Below are 15,759 nucleotides of genomic sequence, written 5' to 3'. Positions count from 1 at the left end.
CGTTTCCCAATCCCAATTCTCTTAACCCGTCTAGACTATTGCTGACACTAAGGCACATGTAGTAATGTGAAAAGCCGGAGTTTTAATCGCATCGAGGTACACATTTAATGCATAAAATAGGAGGCATGTAAGAAAAATTCTGCAGCAGCAACAACAAATGTTTAATATGACCAAGGATTCGTTGTTCTCTCCAGAAACATAGAATTTATCTGACCAGCAAAACTTTCTTGACATGACATCTATCTTAGGTGAACTTTGATGGAGCTAACTTAACTCATTGTTGTCGCCTCCCCGTCAGAAGCTCTCAAAAACTATTCAAGAGAACTGAAAATGGATTTTCAACGCTGAAATGCACAAATTTATTTTGTTGTCTTGTTATCACTTTTGCCTAACTTTTCTGATCTTACTTTCGGTATACGTTTAGGAATGTATTATGAGAAAAAATATTTTCCTCTGTTCAGAAATGCTCTGAAGAGTTCATGAAGAAACCTTCACTATGACAAAACAAATGTTGCAGGGGCACTTTTTTTTTTTTTCCAAAAGAGAATTGGGTTAAGAGAATTGGGATTGGGAGCCTATGTGGATCCAACGTGGCTAACTTTTTGTGTTGTGGACTCCAAGTCAGACTTCCATCCATATAAGGGCAAATTTATCAAGTATCCTAACGGGGAGGGCAAATTTGATCCCAAACTTTGACGGAGAGGGCAAATTTGATCCCAAACTTTGACGGAAGGCAAAATTAAACTATAAACCATACTTGGAGGGTAAGTTTGACCCTTTTCCCAAAAATATAAGTATTATGGTGCAAACATGATCCTAATGTATTCTTCTTTAGCAAGGATAGGATATCACTTGTTCTTGAGGAGGAAGAGTCAATGAAAGGGATCTTCTCAACCTTGAAAGTTGAAAGGTACACATAACACATGTTCCTACCTTATTGGACATCTCTATCTAATTGCAACGCATGGCACAATAAATTTTCTTCTTCTCTTAATGCAATGAATGAAAAACATACTACTGATTGAGACAATTTTGAAATATCATTTTCTTTCCAGGATGCTGTAACTTGTAGTGGGTAAGTATAGTTATTTCAGAGGGAATGATGGTGTCAATAAGTGTGAACTGATAGTGACTATTAGTCTTCTTTTGTTTTTGTGGTTTTCATATTTGACTGTTGTTTCGAGTTGTTCTTCCTTTTTACTTGTCAAATCTTTGAACATTTTCAGACTACCAAAGTTGAAGGATAAAGCTAAGCATCCCATTTTGTATTTTCATCACATTATGGTATCAATTGGTACCTCATTATTGCATAAGTACGTGGGAAAGGGAATATTATAATGAGAAATTTTTTAATTACTAGAATGCAAGTGAACTATAGGACAAGTGAGGCTTGCTCCAGTGGCTGAGCACCTCCACCAACTGGTAGGTGTAGAGAGTTGAGTCACGCTAGAGTGGGAACATTATTAATCCTCCTGTTGGTGTGAGGTGGGAAAAAAACCGGAGCCAAAATGGCTTGTTTTTCGAGCTAATAGCCCAAAATAGGATGCGTTTTTTTTTTATACCAAAATGAGTATTTCATTGGTTATCCAACGAAATACCCACAATCAACACTGTTCCGGTCCGGATTGTTGCATTTCACTACACTTGTAGCGAAATGTAACAATTTTTTTTTTTTTTTTTTTTTTTTTTGCATTTCGTTTGTATTCCAACGAAATAGGATTTTTTTTTGTATTTCGTTTATAAAAAAACGAAATATGATTTTTTTTTATTTCGTTTATATAAAAACGAAATATGAAAAAATATATATTTTTTTTGTATTTCGTTGGTATATGAACGAAATAGGATAACTTTTTTTTTTTTGTATTTCGTTTATAAAAAACGAAATATGAAAATATATTTTTTTATTTCGTTCATATAAAAACGAAATATGAATATATATATATATATATATATATATATATATATATATATATATATATATATATATATATATATATATATATATATATATATATTTGTATTTCGTTGGTATATGAACGAAATATGATTTCTTTTTGTATTTCTTTTATAAAAAAATGAAATAAATAAGAAAAACTCATAGAATTTGTGTGAGCTGAGTCAATGTGGGGTTATCTTCAAAATCGTTATGCCTATAAATAAGAAAAACTCATAGAATTTACAAGTCAAACACAATTATACAATCCATGAATAAAGTGAATAAAAGATGATTATATTTACCTATCACTGTCCAATTCACTTGGATCAGGATGTGAAGGGTGTCGTACATTACAATTCAAATTATGCAACTGCGTAGTAGCATTACTTGGTCCACCCGTCTCACGATTCTGTCCACTCCAATCAAAGTTATGATCGTGCGTTGAAGCCATACCATCATACTGTGTACCATAATTAGTTGTATCATTTGACTAACTACCAAATCCTACAATTATTTGTTGTTGAACTACACCCCTTGAAAAACCAATATTCAAACTTGGGAGATAGGTAGTACCTCCAAAATCGAACTCATTGTCGGTCGGTACTTCGACCTGGATAGAGCGTTGAACTGTAGCATACATGTGAAGCGCCGCTATGCGTATGTGATTTTTAAAAATCTCAGGACAACGAAGAAATGACGATAAAGATTCATCGTCCGTAATTGGCATCTCACCATAAATTGGTGAACCATCGGCTGTAAATGAACTTGGACATCATCCGGTTATAACCACCGATAGTTCAGGATCATTTACGAACATTTTACTCCTTAAGACGCGTTGTAGACGATCATATTTTAGGGAAATTGGAAACCTTTGCCCTATTTTAGGACCACAGCTGTGTCTAACGGAACCTGCTTCATACACAACTTCACCACCCCAAAATAAATACACTTTAACATGAGTTTCCGTCATCTTTTATGAAATATATGAGAGAAAAAATAAAAGTTGAAGCATATGAAACAGATACGAGAAAAACAATAGATGAAAGATATGAGATTGATAAAAGAAAATTGAAAGACGAAGGATATACCATAGGTAAAGATAGGACAATATTTATAAACGGAGAAAAGTAAAAAATTTCGCAGATTAAGTCACGAAATGTAAAAGATATTATTTTGACAACTATTCAATGCCCGTCTGAAACTGATTAAACAAACAGAAATGAACAAAAAAATAAAATTAAAACCATAGCGATATGGAGAGCAGAAAAACGGTAAAAAAAAAGGGGTTTTCGTTATATACCTGCGAAATGGGACAAAACATTTCGTTGGTATATAAACAAAAAAAAAATTATTTTCCTATTTCGTTTTTATATAAATGAAATACAAAAAAAAAATATTTATCCTATTTCATTGGTATATGAATGAAATACAAAATATATATATATATATATATATATATATATATATATATATATATTCCTATTTCGTTTTTATAAAAACGAAATAAAAAAATATATTTTCCTATTTCTTTTTTTTATAAACGAAATACAACAACAAAAAAAAAATCCTATTTCGTTTATATACCAACAGAATACAAAAATAAATAAATCATATTTCGTTTTTATATGAACGAAGTAAAAAAAAAAAAATTCATATTTTGTTTTTTTATAAACAAAATACAAAAAAAATAAAAAATTATCCTATTTCGTTCATATACCAACGAAATACAAAAAAAAATAATTTCATATTTCGTTTTTATATGAACGAAATAAAAAAAAATTCATATTTCGTTTTTTTATAAACGAAATACAAAAAAAAAAAAAAATCTATTTCGTTGGAATACAAACGAAATGCAGAAAAAATAAAAAATTATTTGTTACATTTCGCTACAAGTGTAGCAAAATGCAACAATCCGGACCGGAACAATGTTGATTGTGGGTATTTCGTTGGATAACTAACGAAATACCCATTTTAGTATAAAAAAAAAACGCATCCTATTTTGGGCTATTAGCTCCAAAAATAAGCCATTTTGGCTCCGGACTTGGCAAAAAATAGGAATACTCCAATGGACTCAGTCTACTCTACTTGACTAGATATTAAGTAACATGGATACATTGGACTACAAAGTAAACAACAAATTCCACGCATCAAGTTACAGTGAAATTAATTGTGACCTTTGACCACACCAATCCTTCATTTTTATTTCTGTTTTTTTATTGTCGGTGATGATTTATATAGCATCTCAATTGATGTAGAATTGAAGTGCAGTTATCATTTTTTTTAAGTGGTGCCATTTAGTTGATAATTTATAGTTTTATGCTTTGTTTTTACACGTAATTCTCCAATAATCTACTTATTAATGAGGAAGAAGCAAGAGTAGTGCATCATAAAGTAAATGATAATCAATTAATTAAATTTTCCCAAAAGTAATATCTACATTTTCGTCGTCAAGCATGATTCCATCCTTATGATATTTCTTAGAAGCAACACGATCCAAGAGATGTAAATAAACAGCTCTAAGATATAGGAGAAAGAAACTGCGGAGTAGGGAGCATCCATAATTGACTTGACTTGACTTTGACTTTAAATTAGTTTACTTTTCGAATCGGGTATTAATAATGATATTTTAAAAAGAAATAACTATATAGAAAATATAATAAACGATAAAGCTGATATGAGGGGCTTAAATTGAGTAATTAAAAGAGAACTTTCACTTGAACTGAAAGGATTCCCAAATACTCTTCTTTTTCCCAACATTTGAATGGTCAAGTTCATGCACTATATTCTATCTATTCTTGGTTGAAAAGTAAGGAAAAGTCGGACCAAAATGTTTTTATTGACTAGAAATCCTTTCCTGTTGTTAAGAAATAACAAAACCAAATCTTGATCCTGTCATGAGAAAGTATTACTTAAAGAAGGCTGACAATTAAATCACTGATTTGCTTTTGCTTCCCACCTAATTATACTAACATTACCTAATACTCCTCATTCTCAATTTATGTGACACTATTTAACTAAATACGGAGTTTTAAAAAAAATGAATTTTTTTAAAACTTATAACCTAACATAAAGCCGTAGACAGAATCGACTGTACATCATCTCATTAAATATCAAATCACTTTGTCAACCAATTACTTTCACGTTTTTCCCTGAAGTTTTTTGTTCTCTTTTAGTGTAATTTTGACTCGTGCCGATTGGAACAAAATTCTACCTGTATATATCCATCATAATTAAATATAGACAGATTTCATGGGGCAAAAAAGATATGACATGATAAGAATTCATAGTCGTCTGAAAAAGACAAGAAACACCTACCTCATGCACTCGCAGTAAACATGTGCAGGTTGCAACAATTATATGCCAATTAATTTTGTGTACTTTGTAAATGTATTAATTAATCTTGTGAAGAAGAAGCAAAATTAAAATAACATGCTATTGGATTTTCCTAGATATGATTCATCGTTCTTTCCTGGCATATTATCTCCACTCTTTGTCATGTAGCGTGCGTGCTATTTCCCAGAAGTTACATGTACCTTGTCTTCTATATCAAACCCCAATTGCATTCACACCTAAAGTTTTCCAACGAAGAAAACAAAAGTCAAAGTAATATTCCTGGATGAGAAAAGGTTTACACAATCAAGTTATTTTAAAAATAAAAACGTATAATCATCAATAAAAATGAGACTAGCAATTTGAAAGATAAAACAAATTAGCTGTTGCAAGAGGTTAAAATATATTGACCGTATAAGAATTTCTAAAATGTAGGTGCGTGTAGATCTAGCAGTTGAATTCATATCCAATGTCATGATTACAAGTAGATTCTATACAATTTTAGTGTGCCAATAAATTTATTGGTTGGATACAAGGCGGAGCTAGAAGGTTACGTACGGATTCAGTCGAACCCAATAAATTTAATTCAATATCTATATTTATATTAAGAAATTCATTAAATATATATAAAAAATATTCAGAATTCAATTACTAACAATTGGTGTGCTTTCCTAGAATTAGAATATAATCCATAAAATCAAATTCTCCCTCCTGATATAATTGGAGATCTAGGGGTGGTGGTAGGGGGGTGGGGGTTGGGGAGGGTCAACATTTTACTTTTCAAAAGATGAACATTATTTCTAAACTCAAAGTCAAAAATGTCTCAATTTGACTACAACGAGGTCCTATATAAATCTCATGACAATAGCCAAAGCATTTGGCTTCATAATGAATGCAATCCAAAAACCTAACCATGGATAACACTATCCCCACTTTACCTACTCATCAGTGGATGGATCATGAAATGCCATACTATTACCAACAAACTGATTTTGCAATAGAAAATCCACATGAGTGTTTTTCTGATTCCACCATCATAACTACAAATACTCAAAACACTTTTGATTATCAATATTCCAATAGTTTTAGTCCCGAAAATTCTTCACAAATTGCTGGAAATGATGATATTCATGATTTGAGCCCTAAAAACAGCATAGTGAAGCCGGTTCGAAGGAGGTCTCGAGCATCCAAGAAAACCCCTACAACTCTTCTAAACGCTAGCATCACGAATTTTCGGGCACTAGTGCAACAACATACTGGATGTCACCCTTCGCCAATATTCAAGAATCAAAAGGGTCCAATTAACCTAAGTTTTGGACCACCAACTTATGATGATCAGAATGAATTTTTTGGAAGTAATTCAATAGGGGAGGACACTAGGAATATGTATGGATACTATTATAATCATGAAAATCAGGCTGAGAAATTATCAAAGGACAAGTTACAGCAAGAAGAACAAGAGAGTGGTACATCTCATTCTGCTAGTTATAGTAATTCTGGAAATAGTAAGTTGAGTATCGATGATTATGGATGGTAGTGACTAGTTAGAATACTGAAAAGGAAAACTGTTTTATTTTTTTCCAGTTCATCAGATGTAAGAAATTTATTAGATTCGCAAGCATTTTCATGGTTCTTTCTATTCTCCTCCTTGGTTCACCTTCCTTTGTAATAGGAGAATTACTTATTTTTTCTCTACTATTCACCTTTGAGGTTCTTACCCAATTTTGGAAATTTAACATTTTAGTATTAAAAATTACTATATTTAAAGTGCATGACCTTTTATATATTCTAGTGGCTATACCTATTAGGAGATGACCATAATTTCTTCCAAACCACTATCCCACCATCAATCACTTTCTACTGCAATGAGCTTGAATATCTTTAGAGAGAGTGAGGTACTCGCACCTCAATCTGAAGAATTGTTTAATTTTCTTCATTTTTAGACTTATATTTTCACAGACAATCAAGAATTATTCACACAGAGAATCTTTGATGTAAAATATATATGACCTCAAACTTGTTTCTGATATAAACTGTTGCATATATCCTCAAGCAAAATAGAAATACAGTACAAAAGAAAATTGAAGGAAGGGAGAGGGAGAAAGAAAGATGAGTGCAAGAATAAGATCCTAAGTATAGTCCTTTTGTGAAATATGATAGTCGAAAATTAGATTTCTAAGAGGTGGATAAGGATGATGAATAAATGAAGGTAACACTCTTAGTAGGCGTTTGGCCATGGAAACCAAAAACTTTTTCACTTTTTTTTGGAATTTTGCGATTGGAGTTGTGGTTGGCCATAGTTTTTGTAAATAGCTTTTGTTTTGTTAAATTGTACTTGTTTTGGTTGTGAAAAAAGTGAAAAACTTGAAAAACAAGTTTTTCTTGTTTTTCAAATTCTAAATACAACTTCAAGTTGTACTCTTTTCGTTCATTTTTACTTGTCCAGTATTCTAAAAATAGATTTTCACTTTTACTTGTCCCTTTTAGCATATCTAGATAAAACAATTTATTTTTTCCTGTTTTACCCACAGTATTAATTACTTACCTTAAATCTTTTTTGAAATCCAATAAAAATATGCACCAATTAATATGGGTACATTTGTAAATTATGCACCTCATTTATTATTTCTTAAACAGCGTGAAAAATCTAAAGTGCACAAGTAAAAATGAACGGAGGGAGTATTTGGAATTTTCGTGACCAAATACTAATTTTTTAAAAAAGTGAAAAAAAAAATTCAAAAAAAAATGAATAATTCTTATGGCTAAACGGGTCCTTAGTTAATTTGTTCGTTGTCTCCTATAAGTGAAGAAACTCCATATGGTAGATATTCGACTGCTGTCACCAAGTCAATGCAAATGTATGGATATCTTGACGCAACTCCGATAAAGAACCAAAAATAAAACGAAAACAAAATGTATTCCAAATAATCTTTTGTAGAGTTTAAGTATTGTGCACTATTGGTGTATTTTTTTTTTACACCATCAGGTAATTTCAAAGGTAATCAAATTAATTATCTCAAGTAATATAGTAACATTTTTTAGAGAAAAATAACATTAAAGGCAAAGCGAATCCTAATTGTACTCTAACTAAAATTATTTCCTACTTTTAATGATAACTGAATTATTTTCCTTCCAACATTATTTATAGTTTAGACATGTTTGTTGGGTTCCTCTGAAACCATGGCTGAAGCAATTACTAAGAATTTATGCTTCGTTGCCTCAAACAATTTGAATCAGGGGGAGCTTTATTGTTAGAAGAAAAAGTACACTGGAGATTAAAAGCTGATCACTACCAAAAACCAAAAACAAAAAAAAAAAAAAAAAAAAAAAAGAATGGGAGGGTCCATTCGTATACATTGTGTTTCGTTATGCTCTTTATTGCTCTGAAGGGATTTTATTGCTTAAACTTTCATTAAGTGGAATTTTGAACAATGGAAAGCATTTTGAATACATAATAGTTTTGATTAAGTATTTGTTGAGTTTGTCACTTTAATTCTGAATAAATTTCTAGAGAGATGCTTTCGAAGCTATTGTTCCACCGCCATGGCAGACAGCGAAATCAGCGAATAAGGAAGGAGGTGGAGAGAAACGAAAATGATGGGAGGATAAAGGGATGAGAGTGGATAAAAAAACCGTTAAGTTTTGTGCATTGTTAGTGTACAAAATGTTTTACACTATCAAGTAATTCTGAAGGTAAATACAATAACTTTCTTTAGTAAATATATTTATCTTCTTCTTTTTTAAAATTAGAATCCTACTTATATACTCTAACCAAAATTAATTCCTAGTTTTAATGGTAACCAAATAATTTTCTTCTCAAAGTTGTTTACAATTTTGACCTTTTTTTTTCTCTCTCTCAAAACCATTGGTGAAGTAATTCTTGATACTTTTAACCCTTCAAACTTTGTGAACTTTGTAATTAGTAGTTATTCTTTAAACATCTCATATGTTTTGAAATTCGGAGAACTTCTTGTTTAAGAGTAAGTCCTTATAAATTTCAATTTTTTTTCCATCTACAAGCATCTGAAGGGTTGCTGCAATGGAACTTTAACAATTATCAATGTTGAATAATTTAACAATAGAAAGCTTGGAATAAGTATATCGCTTTTTAATAAGTGTTTGTAAAGTTTTTTTACTTTAATTGCGAATCAACATATAGAACAACTATTACAGCAGATCAGGTTTGCCAATTTCCAAGTAGTTGAACGGAAGAGAGAGGAAGGGGAGATAAAAAAAAACCAGATGGAGGATTTAAAGGGAAGGGGAGAGAGATAAAGAAAAAATAAGTGTGAATTTTAGAAAAAGGAAAAAGAAAATAAATTAGGAGAAAATTGGTAACCTGCCATAGCAGGTTAATATTACCTGATGGTGTAAAAAATTGATACACTGTCGGTGCACCAAACTTAAACTCTTTTACATTTTAGAAAAATTGAAAAAAATATGGGTAACTTGTTATAGCAAATCATTATTACCTGATGGAGTGAAAAAAATTGTATACTGACAGCGCACAAAATTTAAATTACATGTAAGTTTAATTTTTCTTTTATAAGGATTTAAAAAAGGTTTTTAACGAATCAAATGTAAATAAAAATCTGATTACAGTACTTTGGGAAATTAAGTAAGGTCGTTCAAGCTCAGTCAGATACCACAAATATTTTAAAAAGCACCACTACATGTCACGCTTTGGAATTTTCAAACAGAGATTTCTTTTGCCAAAATAGACCAAGTCAAGACATGGAACTAAGGTGGTTGGTTGGAAGTCTACACCCAGCCAACCTTAGAAGCTATTATCATTCCATCAAATCAAACGTCATTTAAATTACAATTTCTTTTTCTTTATCTCAAGATCATCACCCATTCTCATCACATCACGTCACGATAGTTCCTATCCAAAGAAAAAAAAAAATCCCATCGCATTGTAAGAAGCATATACTCGAGTCAACAAAATAGTGAGCTGCACATACGAAGCTATTGTAAGATTTTTCTTTTTGCTATTTAAAATTTTCTCGTACTTATCTTTTGAAAAAGTCATCGGCTTGTTGCTTAAGTAAACTTAGAAGTCAAGTTAAACATCACGAATTCACATGTTTGAATAACTTGGAGCAGCTGCAAGTTTTAATTACTAATTGAAATCACAAGCCGTTAACCTGTTTAGTTACTTCAGTTTCAATAACTACATCGTCCAGCCATAGGTATTTTATTATCATGTGATGCCTTATAAAAACCTTATACACTTCTCCAAATAATCTGCACTAACTGTTTCTTTTGATTTCACACACTCAGGTTCACTATTCGTTATGGGCTTGACTAATTTGAATTAATTTGTGCTTAGAAGCCTCGGTTTGGGGAGAAAGTGCTATCAAAACTGTAGTTGTTTATGTAAGTTACTAAAACCTATTTCATTTCTTGATCTTGAATCCGAAATCTTCGATTAAGGATAAAGAAATACTTACCGGTTTACCATAACCATTAGCATTTGTTATTATATCTCATCGTAATGTGTTATTTTGTTATGCTTCTGTGATTTATTAGGAAAATTATAATGTACTCATTACTTCAAAGAAAAGTAAACGGCAAAAAGAATAAGAAATAAAAATACAATACGAACATCACGGGAATTTTTATCTCAACAGGTCGTGGAATTGACATCACTATTTGAATTCCTCTGTAACACTGATATGTCACAGTGTTGATTAGTCAAAAGAAGGAAAAAACAACGTAGGAGACAAATTCGTCGGTCAAAGTAAATGACATGATCCTAACGATCTTGCTCAGCAAGTAATTTTGTTTGAAAAAATATTAATGGCGACCAAGTCCACATCTCTGATCTCTCTATTGTTGGCAAAAACTTAAAAGAGTAATAAAAGTCAATGTACTTTTCGTACAACAAAGTTGTACGGACACTACAAGAAAATATAGCAACGGTCACAAATACTTCAAATGACAAGCAACAATAATATAGTCACCAAAGGTGTAATAATGTTGTCATGAGAAGGACTAATGGCAAAAAATGCGTGAAATTTCTTTGGTCAAAATTTAAATTATCCATGATCTTTATATTCTGCTTACTGCATATATGGTTATCTTGCAAACCATTACTATATATAACAAAATATACTATTGTGAATTGCAGACTCCTTTGATCTAGTATACTATTTGTTTGTAATAATAAGTGACAAATACGTGGGAGGGAACAGGAATAATATCAAGAACCTATTTTTTCTTCTTCATAATTTATGCTTTACATTTATCATGGGGTGATCAATAATTATCAATGTCAAGGGTAAAACTGGAACTCCAATGGGAGCGAGGCAACCTCTAAACCCTCTTTCAGGTTTCAGCCCCTTGATATTAATCCATGATTTAAGACAATAAGGATGCATGAATTACCATTAGATACTTCTGGATTTCGTTAATTAATTAAGCTATGATTTGGACACCGTCAAATTGGATAATGAATTGTTAAATAGATATAGTCATATAATCTTTGTTCACATGTAACTTGAGCAACGTGTCATGTTTGGGATATTTTGCCGGTCCAATTTCACCAAACTTGTCCATCTTATTTAGGTTATCAAATAAATTTCTTTTACTTTTATTCTGGGAGAAAAAAAAAATCTGGAGAAAGGTACTGCGGATATATTTATTGGTGGTGAAAATGACTTTCTACCTTTAAGCCAAAACTTCTAAAATAACCATTTGACATAGGCCTACCTCATTGGCTACTTTCTTACTAACATCACTTAATTATTGAAAAACACCAAACAATAAAATGATGCTGCATAATATAGTAATATATTCAATAGCTTAAATGGTAAGTTTCGCAGCTCAAAGGTTTTGACCTATGCACGTATACTTTTTAAAATGATCATCTTTACTTGTTCAAACTACACAATAGATAACATGTTACCCAAAGTATATAAGTTTATTTAATTTCGATATTTAGATCGTGTGATATTCTCAAGGATATAAGCACATCTTAGAAAATTAAATTGAATGAAAATATGAGGGTTCTAAGAAAAACTTCAAAATATTCTCAACTAGATTATTATATTACAGGGAAATTTGACATCAAAAGAAATAACATGAAATGCCAATGGAGTTCCATTATTAACGGGGAAGGGCGTTTTAAGCTGCATCTTGCTATTTGGGTCTCAAAATATTTCAGAATTCTGACTAATTAAGTAGTACTAGTATCATATTTTTGGGTTGAAATGTGGGGAATGGCCCTACCTAATGTGAACCGCAGGAAATGAATTATGTGAAATAATTAGTTATTGCAACTATTGCTAAAACAAAAACATATGATCAACGTTTTATGTAAATAAATTATGCTACTAAGACATGGAAAAATGTTAGTATTTACCAACTCGTATGGTTTTTTGATGGTTCTGGTGAACATTTTAATATTAAAAATGTCATATTAAAGTTTCCATTAATCTGCATTACTTATTCCTTTTTGTGGCAATTTATGTCTTGTAACTCCTTTTCCGTTGGTAGCCACAAAGAGGCAGCGTGAGTCTCCTAATTTCTTACGGTTTTTTGATGCAATAAAGTGACATTTAAGCTTTTTAGTTAGCAGCCATAATAGGCAGTAATGGTGTGTCCGTTTGACCTTTCATTTTCCAAACGTTACTTGGCTGAATTAATATGGCCATTGCTTCTTTTGAAACTCATCTCTCCATTATCTCATTTACTACTCCACATTCTCATCATTTTAATACACCTTTATTTCACCTCTTCATCCAATTTATTACAAGGATAATATTACTCACCTATAAATAGTTATCCATCCTTAACTTGTGGGGAGTAGAGAAAAATATGTACTTTGGAGAGTTCTTGAAAAGCGAGGAAAATAAAAGAGAGTTTATTAGTTGAAGGAAGGTGTTCTTCTTTTTGGTGGAGGTTTGGACTCAACATCTTGTCTAGAGTTTGTTGAGTTGTACGACGTGATCGGGCTGTTGTATCCTGGAGGGGACAAGTCAGAAAGGTTTGTAGAGAAATATAGCAGAAGAAAAAGTAAATCGAGGAGACCTCCTGCTAGCCCAAGATCGTTAACTGAGATAGGAAGATTCAACTAAAGAAGAGGAAGCTTTGGAAAGGAGAACTTTGTAATGGAAAAAGACTCTCTTGAATTGGCTTGAATTGAGTTACAATTGAGTTTTGTATGGGTTAATTACAAATGCCTCATGTCACCCCTATTTATACTTGTCTAGGGATGCTCTAGATATTATTCTAGATACATTCATAAGAAAAATCTAGTTATCTTTATCTTCTAGTATTACTCTAGAATATCTAGATTTTTCTTCAAGATAATTATCTAAGATAGTACACTAGGTTATTCTAGAACCTTTAATAAATATCTAGTATTTTTGTAGCTCCAAAAAATCAACTTTATTTCTTCACACTCCCCCTTAAAGTGATTTTTTGGAAACTACCCCGAGCTTGTTGCGGAAGAACTCAACCGAAGCTTTTGGGCGTGCCTTGGTGAAGATCTCAACAATATTTTCCCGACACTTCTTCCTTTTTCAAATGATGATGGTTTTCCACTAATAATTGAGCCTCCAAAGAAACGTGAATATGTCTTGATAAAATTTTCATCTCGGTAGTGGGCGGACTTGCCAGTATTTCTTTTTGGCCTTTGCGAACCACGTGACTCATCTTCATGCTGAACTTCACATTCTTGAGTTTCCAGACTCCCCCTTTCTCTTAGCTCCTTAACAATTGTGTTATCTGGAGAAGCACCTGAGTCGGTGACGATCTGACTATTAATTTCCTACGAAGACTCAACACTACTGTAGGATCCACCACCAGATTCTCTTTTCAGCTCCTCAATGAACTGTTTGTCAGTTTCAGAGCATCCGAGAACCATATTATCCGTCTCTCCATATGAAATTGAGCCTTCAAGGTCAACCTTTTTATTTATTTGATCGTTAGCTTCTCTATCTGCTTCCAGTAGTTGATCTGAGCTAGTGATTGACTCTGATATGGCAGATGGTTGGCCAGAGACTTCAACTTCCACTACAACTCCCTCAATGCTTTCTCCGGAATGGTCACCATTGTCATATATAGTTTCAGAAACTTCATGCTCAGGATCTACTTCAACATCCTCCACGTCCAGACTTTTATTACCAATTTCAGGATCTGCTTCGTTGATTTCCTCGATAGCAGCTACCACGTCACTAGTCTGAACGTCTTTGGAATCTTCTTGATTTTTGTTGATGACACTAATGCCTTCCTTCTCCACATGATGGACCGTATTATCTCTTGAATCCATGATCCGGTCTCTTTCAAAATTGAAGGAAGCCAGGGCATCTACTACTCGAGCCCCAGCTACGAAGAACCTTCCCCAGTCCTCTTCTTCTTCAGTAGCTTTCTCAACTTGAGCCATGTTGCTCTCTTTTGTTCGGCAATATCTTTTTATGTGTCCAATTTTACCACACCTGTAACACTTCAGAGTCTTCTTATAGTTAGTAGTAGACTCTTCCTCCTTTTCTGGCGAGCTGGAAACACTTTAAAATCGGGAGTGTTGACACCTAATTTTGGCTCGACGTGCTTAAACTTAACATTTTGGGTGCCCTGATTCGTTAAAGAGCGTGAAATACATTTTGTTTTTTACACATTTTTACATTTTTCAATAATTTATTGATGATTATCCTTATTTTAGGAATTTTATCAATTTACTATCATTTTCCAAGAATTATTATTTTGCACATATACAGCATAATACTAATATTTTTGTGCAATTAATAATTGTTTCTTAATTTTATAGCAATACATTTTCATATCTTATACATTAATAATTACATTTTATACTTACACATGTATTAATTAACTATATTTTAGTACAGTCCGTCAGTGCAGATAAAACCAGAGCAATTAATTTTTAAACGCAGAACAAAAATTCGATCAAGTCAAGGTCTCGTCACCTTTTTAAAAGTTGACATTTGAGGTGATGGGTTGAGTTCTTGATCCATTGGTTAATACATTTTTAAACAATAGTTAAAAAGAGGTAAAGGGGACAAGGGGGTGCATTCTTTTATTTTTTGGACAAAAGAGGGTGTTCATTGATATTATAAGAAAAGGGAGGGGTTTAATTTTATTTTTCATCTTTTGTATTCATTTGCACAACACACACAACACACAATTTTTAGATTTTTTTTCCTTCCTCTCTCTAAACATTATTTCTCTTTCCTTCTCCCTCTTAAAAAAAAAAACCGCCGCCGCCGCCACCATGCCGGAGCTCGGATCTCCGGCGACGCACCAAACCACCCCTACACCTCCTTCTTCGTCTCCCAACCACACCACCACGACAACACCTCCATCAACCACCATTGCCCCACCACTTCGCCTCCCTCTCTCTCTCACCCACGCCACCGCAAACCACCACACCACCGCTGCCCACCACCACAAAACCAACCCTTTTTCTCCGTCCCCACCACCAACCGTGAACCCCCACTACCCCACAACTTCCTCTTCCTCCCCCCACAAAA

Source organism: Lycium barbarum, chromosome 12 (genome assembly GCF_019175385.1).
Source record: "Lycium barbarum isolate Lr01 chromosome 12, ASM1917538v2, whole genome shotgun sequence".
Classification (NCBI taxonomy): Eukaryota; Viridiplantae; Streptophyta; class Magnoliopsida; order Solanales; family Solanaceae; genus Lycium; species Lycium barbarum.
The sequence above is the reverse complement of the archived record's forward strand: the minus strand, read 5'-3'. Positions refer to the sequence as shown.